Raw genomic sequence first — 14,834 nt, 5'->3', positions numbered from 1 at the left:
CGATGTGCTAGCATGATACTCTAAGTGTACCATGGTTGTCATCAGTAATTTTAAAACACTGAAAACTACATGTATCACAAAAGAGACAGATTTATAGACCAATTATAGAGAATCTTTAAACAACAACCAGTGTACAAAGTTGCCGCTATAATTTTAGTCCCATTACCTATTACCAGTGTTATTACCTTATTTTAGTGATTTCTTTTTAACAATTATTAATTTTTTTTCTTCCCATTCATATAGAAGATGATTGTACTCATTGCAAGTTACAGAAAACCTTTGTAACAGATTACAGAAAACCAATATCCTGACACTTATCAGTGGAAATGTATCGTAAATCATTTGTCATGAAAATACCCTAAAGTACTGGGATGGTTATTGTGATATTTTTGCCATATTGACCACCCTTAGTCTGACATGAAATCATTTTTAAAGTAAAGCTGACATTCTGGGCCACAGTACGCAGGCAAAAGCAGTGCTGGATTTTCCACTGTAGAAAATCCTCTGTGCTGCACGTCTATGGTCAAAAAGAATTCAGCACAGCGAGAGGAGCAAAAAGGGCAAGCTAGCAGCATCTAGTGAGAGAACTAGACAAAAGCAGACACTGCAAAATGCCTTTCTGCTCGTGTGTGTGCGCACACACACGCACACGTACACACACATGCCGCCCCTCCCCTCCCTCTCTTCGCGCTCTTTGCTCTGACTAATGCGCAGAGCTACAGAGGAGTTGAGAAACTTTTTCTGTCTTTTGCTTTCTCCCTTGTTCCCTCTGTGTTTCAGAACATAAATGCTTAGTTTGAGGCTCAGTTCTTCATTCCTCGCCTTCATCTCTAATAGAAAGATGAAAATAAGTCTGCTAAAGATTAACTGCTGAAAATGAGATATAAAACACATCATTATCTTGAAAACAGTACCGTGAGCTGTAGAACTCTTTTATATGTGTTGTTCAATATCAAACCACATCATTTATCCTCTTACAAGTGCAAATTTGTACTGGAATTGTAACAGATATTACAAGCAGCATAGGCTCACATTCTAATAATTAGGACACACATAGAACGCAAAAGCAAAACTGCCCTTTTGCTGTGTTAGTTTTGTTACTGGTCATACTAAGTACAATTTATCATCTCATCTCATTTAAACAGCACAATTCATGTTTCCCTGTAATCTTCCATCAAATTGTAATGGTGTTTGCCCTCCTCTAAAATGTCTTGAGTTTCAGCTATGTCACCCTGAACCAGCAGGCCAGGAAAAATATTAACAAACAATGCCATGTTTCAACTTCTCCTTCACCCCCACCACCACACATCACCAAGTAAAAACACAGGGCTAGCTTAGAAAATGAGTTAAACTACATGATCAAAGGTATGTGGCACACTCTTTGCTAACAGGTGTAGAACATCAATCACATAGCCATGCAATTTCCATAAACAAACACTGGCAGTAAGAATGGGTCATACTGAAGAGCTCAGTGACTTTAAACATCAGTCTGTCAAAGGATGCTACCTTTGCCACAAGTCAGTTCATGGGATTTCTGCCCTGCCAGATCTGCCCCAATCAACCCTAAGTGCTATTATGGTGAAATGGAAGCGCCCAGGTGCAACAGTAGCTTAGCCACAAAGCGGCAGACCATGCAAACTTACAAAGTATGCAGCATATAAAAAAATTGCCCATCCATTGTTGCGTCACTCAGTGCATTACATACAGTTCTTGAAAGTAGTTTCTATGGCTGAGCAGGTGCAAACAAGGCTGAGATCATTATGTGCAATGCCAAGCGTTGACTTGAGTGGTTTAAAGTACAGTGCCACTAGACTCTGTGGAATCAGTGGAAACGTTTTCTTTGCAGTAATGAATCACCCTTCACATATCTGGCAGTCTACTGGATCTGGGCTGGTGCAAGTCAGGAGAACTCTACCTACACTAAATTTTGGTGGAGGAGGGATAATGGTCTGGCACTGTTTTTCAGGGTTTGACTCCTTAGTTGCAGTGAAGAGTAAGAGTGGTAAAATCCCTGTCCTGTTCCAGCATGACTATGCCCCGAGTAGCATTAAGACATGATTTGGTGTGCAGGAACTCCAGTGGCCTGCAAAGAGCTCTGACCCCAAACCAACTGAAAACCTATGGGATATGGCCTTCTCAACTTCTGTGCCTGACCTCACAAATTCCCTCAGACACCTTCCAAATTCTTATGGAACATTTTTCCAGAAAAGTAGAGGTTTATTTCACCCCAAACAGGTGTCAACTGTGTACTAATGTCCATAGTTTGGAATGGGATGGCCAACAAGTTTATATAGGTGTAATATTCAGGTGTCCACATACTTTATAAAGTGAAGAAGGAAAATGCATTTTAAGTTTTGATTCATGTTGACTTTCAAAAACTGAAGCACCTTCTTAAGGTTAAATTTAACAGGTATGACAAAATTCCCAATATTGCTGTATTGCTGGAAATGACAGTCCTGTATGTGTGCATACAGAAATTGCCCATACAACTGCAAAAACTAGGTCATTTCCTAACTGACCTATCCACAATCTAGCCTATGAAATGTGTTCTATTGTAGCTACTGTTGCTATGTTTGACAAGCATTGAAGCACATTGGCAAAACCTAATGAAACCTATAGCACAGAAGTCAATCTAAATTTAGAATGCCTCAAGCGTCTGTAGGGGCTAATTAATGGGGGAAGGAAATCTGGGAAAGAAAAAAAAGGGAGCAAACAAAAGGGGACTTCGGCTGACATTATTGCAGGCTGTAGGTTTACCTTTTCAGGTACCAGCATGAAGGGGAATACACTTGAAAAGATGCTTTTTTATTCAAAAATAACCAAAAAAATCAGCAGATGTTTCACGTTGGATGAGTAACAGTCGGTGACTGTTTAGATGAGCTAATGAGCTAATAGAGTTATTCACTGGACGCTGACAGAGATATGTTATTTTCTAGATTTCTTTTGTCCTCGGTGGATGATGTGCCAACATATTCATCCATATCCTTAGTTTTTGTTAGTTACAACATAGCCCAACTCAATAATGTAGCAATTCAGAAAGTTAGTGTAGTGTAACACTGTAACATTATAATGGTAAAAATAATTTACATTTTGACAAAAAAATTGGGTAACACTTTACTGTAGGGTACTGTTTATAAGGCTACATGACACCTACATAGGCTTGTCATGACAACTGACACGTTTTATAAAAGCTTATTTCAATAGGTATAATTTGTCATAAAGGATACTTTCACAAACTTTGATCCAAATTGGCAAATGTAACCTTAATAGCAAACAATGGCTTTTGGAATAAGCATTTATAAGCATTTAAGTAGGGTTATGTCAGTTGTCATGACAAACGTATTTAGGTGTCCTATAACCTTATAAACAGTACCATACAGTAAATTTGTTGTGCTACAGATCCATATTATATATCTATGGGTTTTGCCAATATTCTGTAAAGTTTGTCCAACCCTGCAACAGTTGCTAATAATAAACAGAGCATAGATAGATCAAGCAGCTAGTTAGTTAGTGTTATACTTGTGAATAGTTATTATTAACTTACACATCGCCTCTGTTCTCAGTAAGCGCATTTCCTCATTTCTCACAGGCTTTCCTACCAATGTACTGTTTACAGAATTATTCATCACAACCCTTTTTGTCTCTCTTTTTGTGTGTGGGTTCTGTGTTGCTAATGTTATTGGCTGGATTTTTTAATGATCTCTCAATAGAGACTGGCCTGCTTCTTTACTTTTATATACTCATGGCTTTTCCCCACTATACAACCACCTCTTTCCACAGTAGGCAGCAATACTCTATTTTCATCTGCTGTCTCTTTCAATACTATTCCCATCAAGAACTATTAACTTCAACATCTTTCAGTTTTCATTAGTTTATATTCTGAAGCACAATGGTCTGTATGCCTTTTTTATTGATGTGTGCTTGCCTTACATTCAGAAGGTCGTCAAACATTTAAAAGGCCTTTAATGAAATATCTCAGAGCTTAGTTGTTTTACAAACTGCACAGTTTACTCTTTGGGTTTAGGTCTAAAAACTCATTACAGCACTAGTAGTCAACAACAATTCAGTGCATCAAAACCACCAGAACAACTTACATGTGTAAAACTGTTGCTACTGGACTAGATCACATTAGATCCTGTGTGAAATTTCTGTAGTATCTGCATCATGACAACAGTGCATCAGCACATGGTCCGTATATTGTAACTTGTGGAAACCAGTTAACCCAAGCAATAAAGGAGCAAACTGTGGAGTTAGCTTGTAGCTGAAGCATGAAGCTAGTAGCAAATCAACAACTGTAACATGGCACTGAGATAAACTGGAGGAGCTCAAGTTAAGATTAGATTAGATTTGCTTCCAGTAGATGAAGGTCAAGTTAAGATTAGATTAGATTTGCAGTAGATGAAGCATCTTTTTTTCAAATGATCATACATGTCTGATAAAACCTCTTATATGCCAAGAAAAAAAAATCTTGTGATTTATACTAGTGTACAGTGGTGCTTGAAAGTTTGTGAACCCTTTAGAATTGTCTATATTTCTGCATAAATATCCTGGCTAAAACATCATCACATTGTCACACAAATCCTAAAAGTAGATAAAGCAAACCCAGTTGAACAAATGACACAAAAACATTATACTTGGACTTGTTTATTGAGGAAAATTATCCAATATTACATATTTGTGAGTGGCAAAAGTATATGAACCTGTAGGATTAGCAGTTAATTTAAAGGTGAATCAAGAGTCAGGTGTTTTCAGTCAATGGGATGACATTCAGGTGTGAGTGGGCACCCTGTTTTATTTAAAGAACAGGGATCTATCAAAGTCTGCTCTTCACAACACATGTATATGGAAGTGTATCATGGCCCGAACATAGGAGATTTCTGAGGACCTCAGAAAAAGAGTTGTTGATGCTCATCAGGCTGGAAAAGGTTACAAAACCATCTCTAAAGAGTTTGGACTCCACCAATCCACAGTCAGACTGTGTACAAATGGAGGAAATTCAAGACCATAGTTTCCCTCCCCAGGAATGGTCGACCAACAAAGATCACTCCAAGAGCAAGGCGTGTAATAGTCAGCGAGGTCACAAAGGACCCCAGGGTAACTTCTAAGCAATTGAAGGCCTCTCTTACATTAGTTCATGAGTCCACCATCAGGAGAATACTGAACAACAGTGGTGTGCATGGCAGAGTTGCAAGGAGAAAGCCACTTCTCTCCAAAAAGAACATTTTTCACTGCTCATCTGCAGTTTGCTAAAGATCACATGGATAAGCCAGAAGGCTATTGGAAGAATGTTTTGTGGATGGATGAGACCAAAATAGAACTTTTTTGTTTAAATGAAAAGCGTTATGTTTGGAGAAAGGAAAACACTGCATTCCTGCATAAGAACCTTATCCCATCTGTGAAACATGGTGGTGGTAGTATCATGGTTTGAGCCTGTTTTGCTGCATCTGGGCCAGGACAGCTTGCCATCCTTGATGGAACAATGAATTCTGAGTTATATCAGAGAATTCTAAAGGAAAATGTCAGGACATCTGTCCATGAACTGAATCTCAAGAGAAGGTGTGTCATGCAGCAAGACAAGGACCCTAAGCACAAAAGTCGTTCTACCAAAAATGGTTAAAGAAGAATAAAGTTAATGTTTTGGACTGGCCAAGTTAAAGTCCTGACCTTAATCCCATCTAAATGTTGTGGAAGAACCTGAAGCGAGCAGTTAATGTGAGGAAACCCACCAACATCTCAGAGTTGAAGTTGTTCTGTATGGAGGAATGGGCTAAAATTCCTCCAAGCTGGTGTGCAGGACTGATCAACAGCTACCGGAAACGTTTAGTTGCAGTTATTGCTGCACAGAGGGGTCACACCAGATACTGAAAGCAAAGGTTCACATACTTTTGCCACTCACAAATATGTAATATTGGATAATTTTCCTCAATAAACAAGTCCAAGTACAATGTTTTTGTGTCATTTGTTTAACTGGGTTCGCTTTATCAACTTTTAGGATTTGTGTGAAAATTTGATGATGTTTTAGGTCATATGTATGCAGAAATATAGAAAATTCTAAAAAGTTCACAAACTTTCAAGCACCACTGTACACTAGTATAAAGATTTTTTTTCTTGGCATATAAGAGGTTTTATCAGACATGTATGATCATTTGAAAAAAAGATGCTATATTAAAAACTTAGAAACAAACTGATATTAGACTTATTTGAAATGCAAATGACAAAATACACAAACAAATAGTAAGTACATGAACTCAAGGCTTAACAAATATTTGTTATTGACAGGAAACTGTGTCATGCTTATGAAACAAACTGGAAACAACAACAAATATTGCTGGTCGCCAGCAAACCGAGTAAGTAGACTGTATACACTTTCATTGAGAATTTCCCTGTTGTGGGAATAATAAAGGATTATCTTAATAAAGGATTATTTTTCAATGCTGTTTAGATCTCTTCATTAGTGCTAATAACATCGCAAGACCATGCAAGTCAGCTAGCACAACAGTCCATGGTAGTGGGCCCGCTTGCCCAGTATTAAAAAGAATTAGACCACAAGTCTGGACCATCTTGAAATGTGTGCTAGTCTATAATTAAGAGAGAGAAAGCCTGACTAATTAAAATGTCTGTTGCATTAAAAAACAGAGGTAAACATTCTTAGAGTGTTACTTTGCTGTTACTGGTCATGATGCTAAAAGTCTGTTTATAATGCATAATTTGTTCATTAGCTTTTCATAGCTGTGAGGTGTTGTATATGTCTTGCATATAAGGAATTGCTTAGATGACATTTGACAAGTGCAGTATGTTGCTGATATATGGATATAAAACCTCCTTGAATGTCTTAGTTAGACCAGAGGGGTCACTGGATCCCTAAGCCTGTACACTGTCACTTAATTAATTGAATTCAAATACATCGGGTCCAATTAGTAAAATGGGATGATAGAATAATACAGAGTACTGTCCTAATAGAATAGAATAGAAACCAGTTTTGGCAACCTTATTTCCCAAATTACTTATAGCCAATAGCCAGTTCTTAGAGAACCTTCCCATATCAACAGTGCTAAGTTGATGTATGATGAAGTAAGTCAGTGGATGCACATATTCTGATCATAAAAGCCTACAACTGCATCTCCGCTTGTGAAGTGGCCCAAATGGCTCTGAGACAAATGCTAAGTATTTAGCTCACCACACGGCTGGGCAGACATTTACGTATGCACCACTTAGCAATGGGCTAAAAGTGGCTCTTCTGTACCATAAGGCTCCCGTTCCATTCTTCAACACAAAGAAAACAACCACACAAACAGCCTTGGCGAACTTGCTATTCAAAGTGGGCATATTAAATGTGTTAAATATGTATATGAAGTACATTCTGCACATATGTGTGTATGATATGCTAATCAATAATGTGGATATACTCAGAGGGGAAATGTCTGGATCAGAGACCATTTCTTGTAACTAAAAGCTTTTTTTGTTGATTTTTATTTCACAGAATCATCATGCTTACTTTTAACTGTTTTAATTTTTATTGTTATTATTTTTAAGTGTGCAAATATTGTAGTAATACCTTTATGTCACTGCCAAGTTTTGGATGGAAACAAAAGGGTTAAAATTTGGGAAAAGCCCCATTGAAATTTGTCCAATCAGAATATTTCTTTGCGGTATTTAGGCAGATACAGCCAAGTGAGCTCTCCCATTGTTTAGGACTTCAGGAGGTAAAGCCTCAGTATTACCAACATATTTAGGAAATAACAGTGGAGAAGGAAAAAACTTTAATTTCAATGTAATTCAATGGAACCAAACTTTTTTCTAAGTTATTTTGGGTCATTTCTTTTGGTCCAATCATCATGAAATTAACAAACAATGTAAATGTATTTTCAGGTATTTTCAAACTGTCAAAAGTAAAAACAAATTTAAATAATTGAGATACAATGTTTTCTTCTCACAACAGTGATAAAATATAATATATAATAGAATTATTATAATATAAGCAGTGGCCTATTGTAGACCTCAGAGAAGGTTTATGGATGTAGTGAAGGTGGACATGGAGGTGATTGGTGTGAAAGTAGAGGAGGCAGTGGATAGGGCAAGATGGAGGCAGATGATCCGCTGTGGCAACCCCTAAAGGGAGCAGCCGAAAGAAGAAGAAGAAGCAGTGGCCTATTATTGGTTTACAGTCTCAATTAGTACTCCAAATATAATCTCACAGACTTGCTATAACCTCCTTTGTTATAATGGTCTCTAACCCTATAGAGCTGCCAGCAGACCCAACTCACTGCTCTAAGGCCAGGCTAGAAAGGTGATGTCACAGAGAACAGGGTAATGGGAGGAGCTGAGCACGTCCGTCAAAGAGAGGTGAACGGGTTCGCTGTGTCCTGTATCTGCTTACTGCAGCCACATACAGCTGGCTCTGGGAAACCATAATGATGGTAAACTTACACACACACACAAAACTATGCAGACTTGTGGGCATCAGGATTTTAAATATGCTGCTATTCAAATTTTGCAGCTATTGGTATTGATCTGGTATTTATTTTATGATTTAACATATTTTAATGTAATTATTTCCTATGTAAATGTTTATTTGTACTTTACTTTTTTCTCTTTTCACATTCTGTTTATTGCAATCACTGATCTTTGTGAATCAGAATATTCCTATCTCTTAGAAGTCTAGAGATGTTACAACACGTTGTTACAACACAATTAATTACATAGTTAGAGATATAATTAATAACTTTTACATTCAATGTACATTCTGTATTAATGGCTTTGGGTCTGCCCTTCTGAGTTGTTTCAATGTAAAGAAATTATGAAAACAAGTTTTAAACCTGCTCTTTTAATAAGATATCTAGCTTATTTTAGACAGTTATACAAAATAAGATTATAAAATTACAACATCTTCCAAGTGCTAATAAACTCAAACATTGTGGTTCATAGTGTTGGGGTAGTTATCCATTTTGCTACCATAATACTAATTACTTTTCTCAAACTGTAATGAGATTGTGTTGCTTATTACTTCCCAGAAAAAAAATGTATCTCATTACGCATTACTTATATGTGGTTCTCTAAAACCCATACAAATCTATACCAACTAGAAGGTACAAGGTAACATCCAGTAGTCCTTTCAGGACTTTATTTAGAAAAGAATAGTTAATCGCAGCACACATTCTGTCAGTTTCCCTGATTTTGTGAAACACAAAGCCAGTTATAATTGACTGGAATTATGACAGCTGATGGTGCTAAAAAAAAAAAAGTTCATAAACTGCTGCCTTGAAATAAACTGTTCCTAAATGTGACTTGAGTCTAGTCTGTTTAAGTGAAGTTGCAGCTTTCTTTCCTTTAGCACGGGGATCGTTATTCTTTAGTATTATACTAGTATGGGTAGATGCTTTGACATATTGCTTGCTGAGTTCAGAGTGCCTCCTGTGCTTGTGCTGTGCTGCTTACGTTCATATTCAGTAAATGCAGGTAACACACATGCTTGCACATTACATATTAGGGGAGCATGGATGATCTACATAGAGGAAATTTATGTTTCAAGTGCATCACATGCAATTAACATTGCTCTGGGATATATGAGTGAGGCAAACAATGTCCTTTTTATTAAGTCAGTAACTGTAATGTGATTGCAAGAATTTATATTATAAAGTATTACACTAGTACTTTGTTTCAGGATGAAGTAATCACATTACTGTAATGTGTTACTTTGTACTGTGTTACCTCTGATGCTGTTGATTTGTAATAGTTTAAATGGCTGTGCATTAAAAGCCAGTAACCAAAGCATTCTGGGGCAACACATATATATATATATATATATATATATATATATATATATATATATATATATATATATATATATATATATATATATATGTGTGTGTGTGTAGTTCCTGTGTCATTTCTATAATAATAAATAAATAATAATAAATAATAAATAAATATAATTTGATACAATATCAAAATTAGAACATGTGGTTTTGGTGTAACATCAGTATCACCACCAAGCCTGCTGGAGAGTTCTTCCCTGATTGTGACTGGAATGGCTAGTAGGTTCTAAAACCTCTACATCACTATAGTACTTCTCTGTTCTATTTGCTGGTAGTCTTCACTCTTAAAAATAAAGGTGCCAAAGAGGGTGGAACAATATCATAAAGAAGCACATTTGGTGGCCTCAAGAGCCATCCTTTTAAGGAATCTCCAAAGAACTCTGTTGGGCAGATTTATTTTTAAGAGTGTATCATGATCGTTTTTTATCCCTTTATAAAGGCAAGAATATGCAGTCAAGTGTACGCAAATCAATGTCTGTGTCTGCTCCTGTCACACTCGGTTACGCATGCTCACCTACCCAGACACACGAATCACACACTCTCATGATGGGCACCTGCCACACATCACCAAACCTTTGTGCAACCGTGAAACCTTTCCCCCCACCTTGTGCTGTTCTGCTTGCCTTAGTTCCTCTTTGAGGATGGCAGCAGATGCCCGTCTCCAGGGAGACGCGGCCCGGTGGATCGATACACATCGTCATTTTTTCCCACCCCAGCCAATCGCCAAGGAAACGAAGACAGCTGGGAGCAGCAGGGTAGTATAGCCCCTTGTGATTGGTGGAGCTTCGCTCATCAATGAAGACATAGCCAGCCTTCCCTTTCTCTCTCTGGTCACGTGATGACAGGTTGCCGATTGGACTTGATGAGTGGTCCAGCAATTATAGACCTCAGAGAGACAACAGGCTATTAAAGAAGGGTTTGGAATATCTTGTGGTTTTGTTTATTAGCACAGGATATGAGGGGAGATTTAGTAAGATACCAGATCCCTCATTCAAAAATGAACTTGAATGAATAATCAAAAAAACTAGATTCTTTAGGTCGTTTTCTTGTTTTCTCACTGCTTCTATGTATCAACAGTAGATGCTCTAATGTAGGTTAATAATTGAAGTACTTTATATTACAACCCCAATTCCAATGAAGTTAGGACATTGTGTAAAACATAATTAAAAACAGAATGATGATTTGCAAATCCTTTTCAACCTATATTCAATTGAACACACTACAAAGACAAGATATTTAATGTTCAAACGGATAAACTTTATTGTTTTCTGCAAATATTCCCTCATTTTGAATTTGATGCCTGCAACACATTACAAAGACATTGGGACAGGGGCAACAAAAGACTGGGAAAGTTGAGGAATGCTCAAAAAACATCATGGAAAATCATGGATGTCGTGTCTTCCGGGCCAATGAAGAAAAGGACTGTCCGGATTGTTATCAATCTGTGAAGTCACCATTAATGCTGAAAGGTATATACAGGTTTCAGAGCAACATATGCTGCAATCCAAGCAACGTCTTTTTCAGGGACGTCCCTGCTTATTTCAGCAAGACAATACCAAGCTACATTCTGCACGTGTTACAACAGCGTGGCTTCGTAGCAAAAGAGTGCAGGTACTAGACTGGCCTGCCTGCAGTCCAGACCTGTCTCCCATTGAAAATGTGTGGCGCATTATCCATCCATCCATCCATCCATTGATCCATCCATCCATCCATCCATCCATTTTCTAAGCCACTTCTCCGTCAGGGTCGCGGAGGGTGCTGGAGCCTATCCCAGCAGTCTTCGGGCAGAAGGCAGGATACACCCTGGACAGGTCGCCAGTCCATCGCAGGGCTGTGGCGCATTATGAAGCGCAAAACACAGCAACGGAGACCCCGGACTGTTGAGCAACTGAAGTTGTACATCAAGCAAGAATGGGAAAGAATTCCACCTACAAAGCTTCAACAATTAGTGTCCTCAGTTCCCAAATGCTTACTGAGTGTTGTTAAAAGGAAAGGTGATGTAACACAGTGGTAAACATGCCCCTGTCCCAACTTCTTTGGAACGTGTTGCAGGCATCAAATTCAAAATGAGTGAATATTTGCAAAGAACAATAAAGTTTATCCGTTTGAACATTAAATATCTTGTCTTTGTAGTGTATTCAATTGAATATAAGTTGAAAAGGATTTGCAAATCATCGTATTCTGTTTTTTATTAAGCAGCCTCTACAGATTTTGGGGCATGACTGCAAGTATTCACTTAGCCACAAGAGCACTGGTGAAGTTAAGCACTGATGTTCAGCGATTAGGCCTGGCTCACAGTTTGAGTTCCAGTTCATCGTGAAGGTGGTGTAACAGTTGGCAAGATGATTGCAGGCTTGTGTGTGGTTGCTTAGCCTTGTAAACCTAATTCATAAAACTCCTGATGAACAGTTCTTGTGTTGACGTTGCTTCCAGAGGCAGTTTGCTGCTCAATATGGAATATTAACATATAAATAACACTGCTACAGTGAAAGTTTCAGAGCTCTTCAGGCCCCCTTCTCCTGCAAGTGCATTGCTGTATGCTTACTTTTATGCACCTGTTAGCAATGGGTATGGCTGAAATAACCAAACATTTAATTAGAAAAGCTGTTCACATACTTTTGGCCAAGTAATGTGAATGACAATTATTTAGTAATTAGGTCTTAAGATTTGGGCTGCACAATATACTTTTTGTTAATTAGTATTGTAACATTAGGCTACAATATACAAATGAGCGCTGTAAGAAGGGTGAACCTTTCTGTCGGTATTTTGATAAATCAAGGTTTTCATGCAATCTGACAAAAGTAATTTGGTCAAAATAATGCAAATCAGCATTTAAAACCATAAGCATATTCACAAACCTTTGCCCTTTTAATATACTGAAAAGCATATTTTAATTTCGATATAATAGATTTACTCATATTTAGCCTGATTTATACAGCCCTAAGTGGAATGGTGATAGGTTTCTCCTGCTGAATTCTACTAGAACGGAAGGTTGATGATTAAGCTCCACATTAACGACTGAAAGCCAATTATTTTAACCCAAACACCTAAAAAGTCACAATAAGGGACACCAAAACAGCATCCAACACCAGACATAAGGTTATGAGTGTAAGCTCTGAATGTAGAAACAGCAGATAATATAAAGAAAGGAAACTCTAAATATGTTATCTGTATTTTCTTAACCTCTAAACATTACAGTTACTGTCTCTGACATTTAGGTGCATAATTGGGTATGACAGTTGTTGGCACATGAAAACAAATGAACAAAAATATCTTTATAAATCCCAGATTGTGGCTTTAAGCAAAACATGTCATTAAACAAAAATGTAGCTCTGAGGTCAGATATTTATTTCCTCTCTTACAGTGGAGGAAACTGGCTTTTGTTTAGGTCAGGCTTTTCTTCAAACTCATACAAACATAATGGCAGTTCGTCCAAATCAGGGTAACACTCTGTGCAGGTGTTCTGCTGCTAAAGCCTGTCCGAGCTTTATTGTATGACAGATGCAACCGAAAAACTGTCTGGAGTGAAATAGTCACTGCCTTCCTCAGAAGAAGCATTTCAGCCTGACCACATTCCACTGCTGCAGGCTTTCGCAACAGAGCCAGAAAAACCAGTACTCAACAAACTAGATCTATGCAAACCACCACTATGAGTAACCAAGGTCAGACTTCTCTGTACAATTATACTTCCTTATTCATAAGACAATAGGAAAAAACCTCAGAACCACCACTATAATGTATATTACGCTCTTAAATATAAAGGTAGGACAAAAAGGTCATGGGTATAGAAGCTTCATTATGTTGAGTTTTAAGGCTCTGTAAGGTTCTCATTTACAAAAATGATTCTAGAAAGTACCATCCACTTGTTCAAATTGTTCTTCTATTGCAATTCAGCCAATTATGCCACTGTTTCATCTTTGATTAGGCAACCAGCATACAAATATCAGCTCTCTTAGGTGGGCAGGATGGCCACTCTTCCCCCACCATTACTTAGCATGATGCTAGCCAACATACGTGTCTGACGTAAAGAAATTAGCAGTTAGTGTTCTCCTCCAAGCACCTTCAGCCGTCCTGTTAGCAGCAGTATGGAAAAGATGTGACGGCTGGCTTCACACATCTTGGAGGCAGCATGTTCTAGCCTTCACTCTCCCAGCTTGGTCCCAGAGAAACACTTCACTGCTTAACTGTTAATTTTTTATGGCTCAGAAGACTTCTTGATGATTCTCCTTAAAACAAAAAAAAACATTGGACAAAAATGAGACCTGAGATACTTCTGGCCCAGATAAAATCTGAAAGGGTTACTCACAGCATGAAAACCAAGAAGGCTCTTAGTCTGAGCCTTGACATGAGCGTTATTATCTTGGCAAAACTGAGCTCTGTCTTATATCTTTATTGAATAAATGGACAGGGCTAAACCACTGTAGGCTACAGTATGGATATACAGTATGTAAATGGGTTGATTTTCTTGACATCACGGAAATAGTAAGTTCAACATGTGCTGTTTTTTTGCAGTTTAGATTCCATATTTGGACTGTATGGATTGGAAGGTGAACTAAAGTTTTGAAACTTTAATTGAGAAAAATGTAGTTTTCCATGATATGTGCCTTTTTAAGTAAACCAGATCAAAATGCATCTCATGCCCCTGATAATATTAAGCAAGACTCATCATCTTGTTTTTGCATAATCTTTTATGAGATTGCAGTGATTTTTGTCTCCTTTCAGAGCGTCTTGTGAATTTCGATTACATCACTGTTTTACCTCACCCTCTCACCACAACCCATCATCGAGCGAAACATATAGCTGATTAGAAAACATTCTCTGACATGCAAATGCGAACTGTGCATTTTTAGTTTTTTTTTTTTTGCAATTTTATTTGTAATGCAAAAGAAGAGAGGAGAATAACACAAAGGTCGTTTGTTGCAAGTCATTTAAAGTTGCATTTTCAACGTTTGGAAAAATTGCGCTTGGTGTGCAAAATATCATCTATTGTATACATGGTCAAATGAATTTACTGTCATG

The 14,834-nt window shown here is 37.7% G+C and overlaps 1 long non-coding RNA gene across 1 annotated transcript in view; it reads right to left on the bottom strand.

The window, feature by feature from the left end:
- LOC119262215 overlaps positions 1-14,834 on the bottom strand; it is a 63,797-nt gene that overhangs the window by 48,124 nt on the left and 839 nt on the right. The window contains exon 2 of the long non-coding RNA XR_005129485.1: positions 13,876-14,041. This is a non-coding gene — a long non-coding RNA (uncharacterized LOC119262215). The remainder of the gene's footprint in view (positions 1-13,875; positions 14,042-14,834) is intronic.

The sequence above is a fragment of the Pygocentrus nattereri genome, chromosome 23 (genome assembly GCF_015220715.1).
Source record: "Pygocentrus nattereri isolate fPygNat1 chromosome 23, fPygNat1.pri, whole genome shotgun sequence".
In the NCBI taxonomy this organism is placed as follows: domain Eukaryota; kingdom Metazoa; phylum Chordata; class Actinopteri; order Characiformes; family Serrasalmidae; genus Pygocentrus; species Pygocentrus nattereri.
Note: the sequence above shows the minus strand (reverse complement) of the source record. Positions and strands in the feature narration are given on the sequence as shown.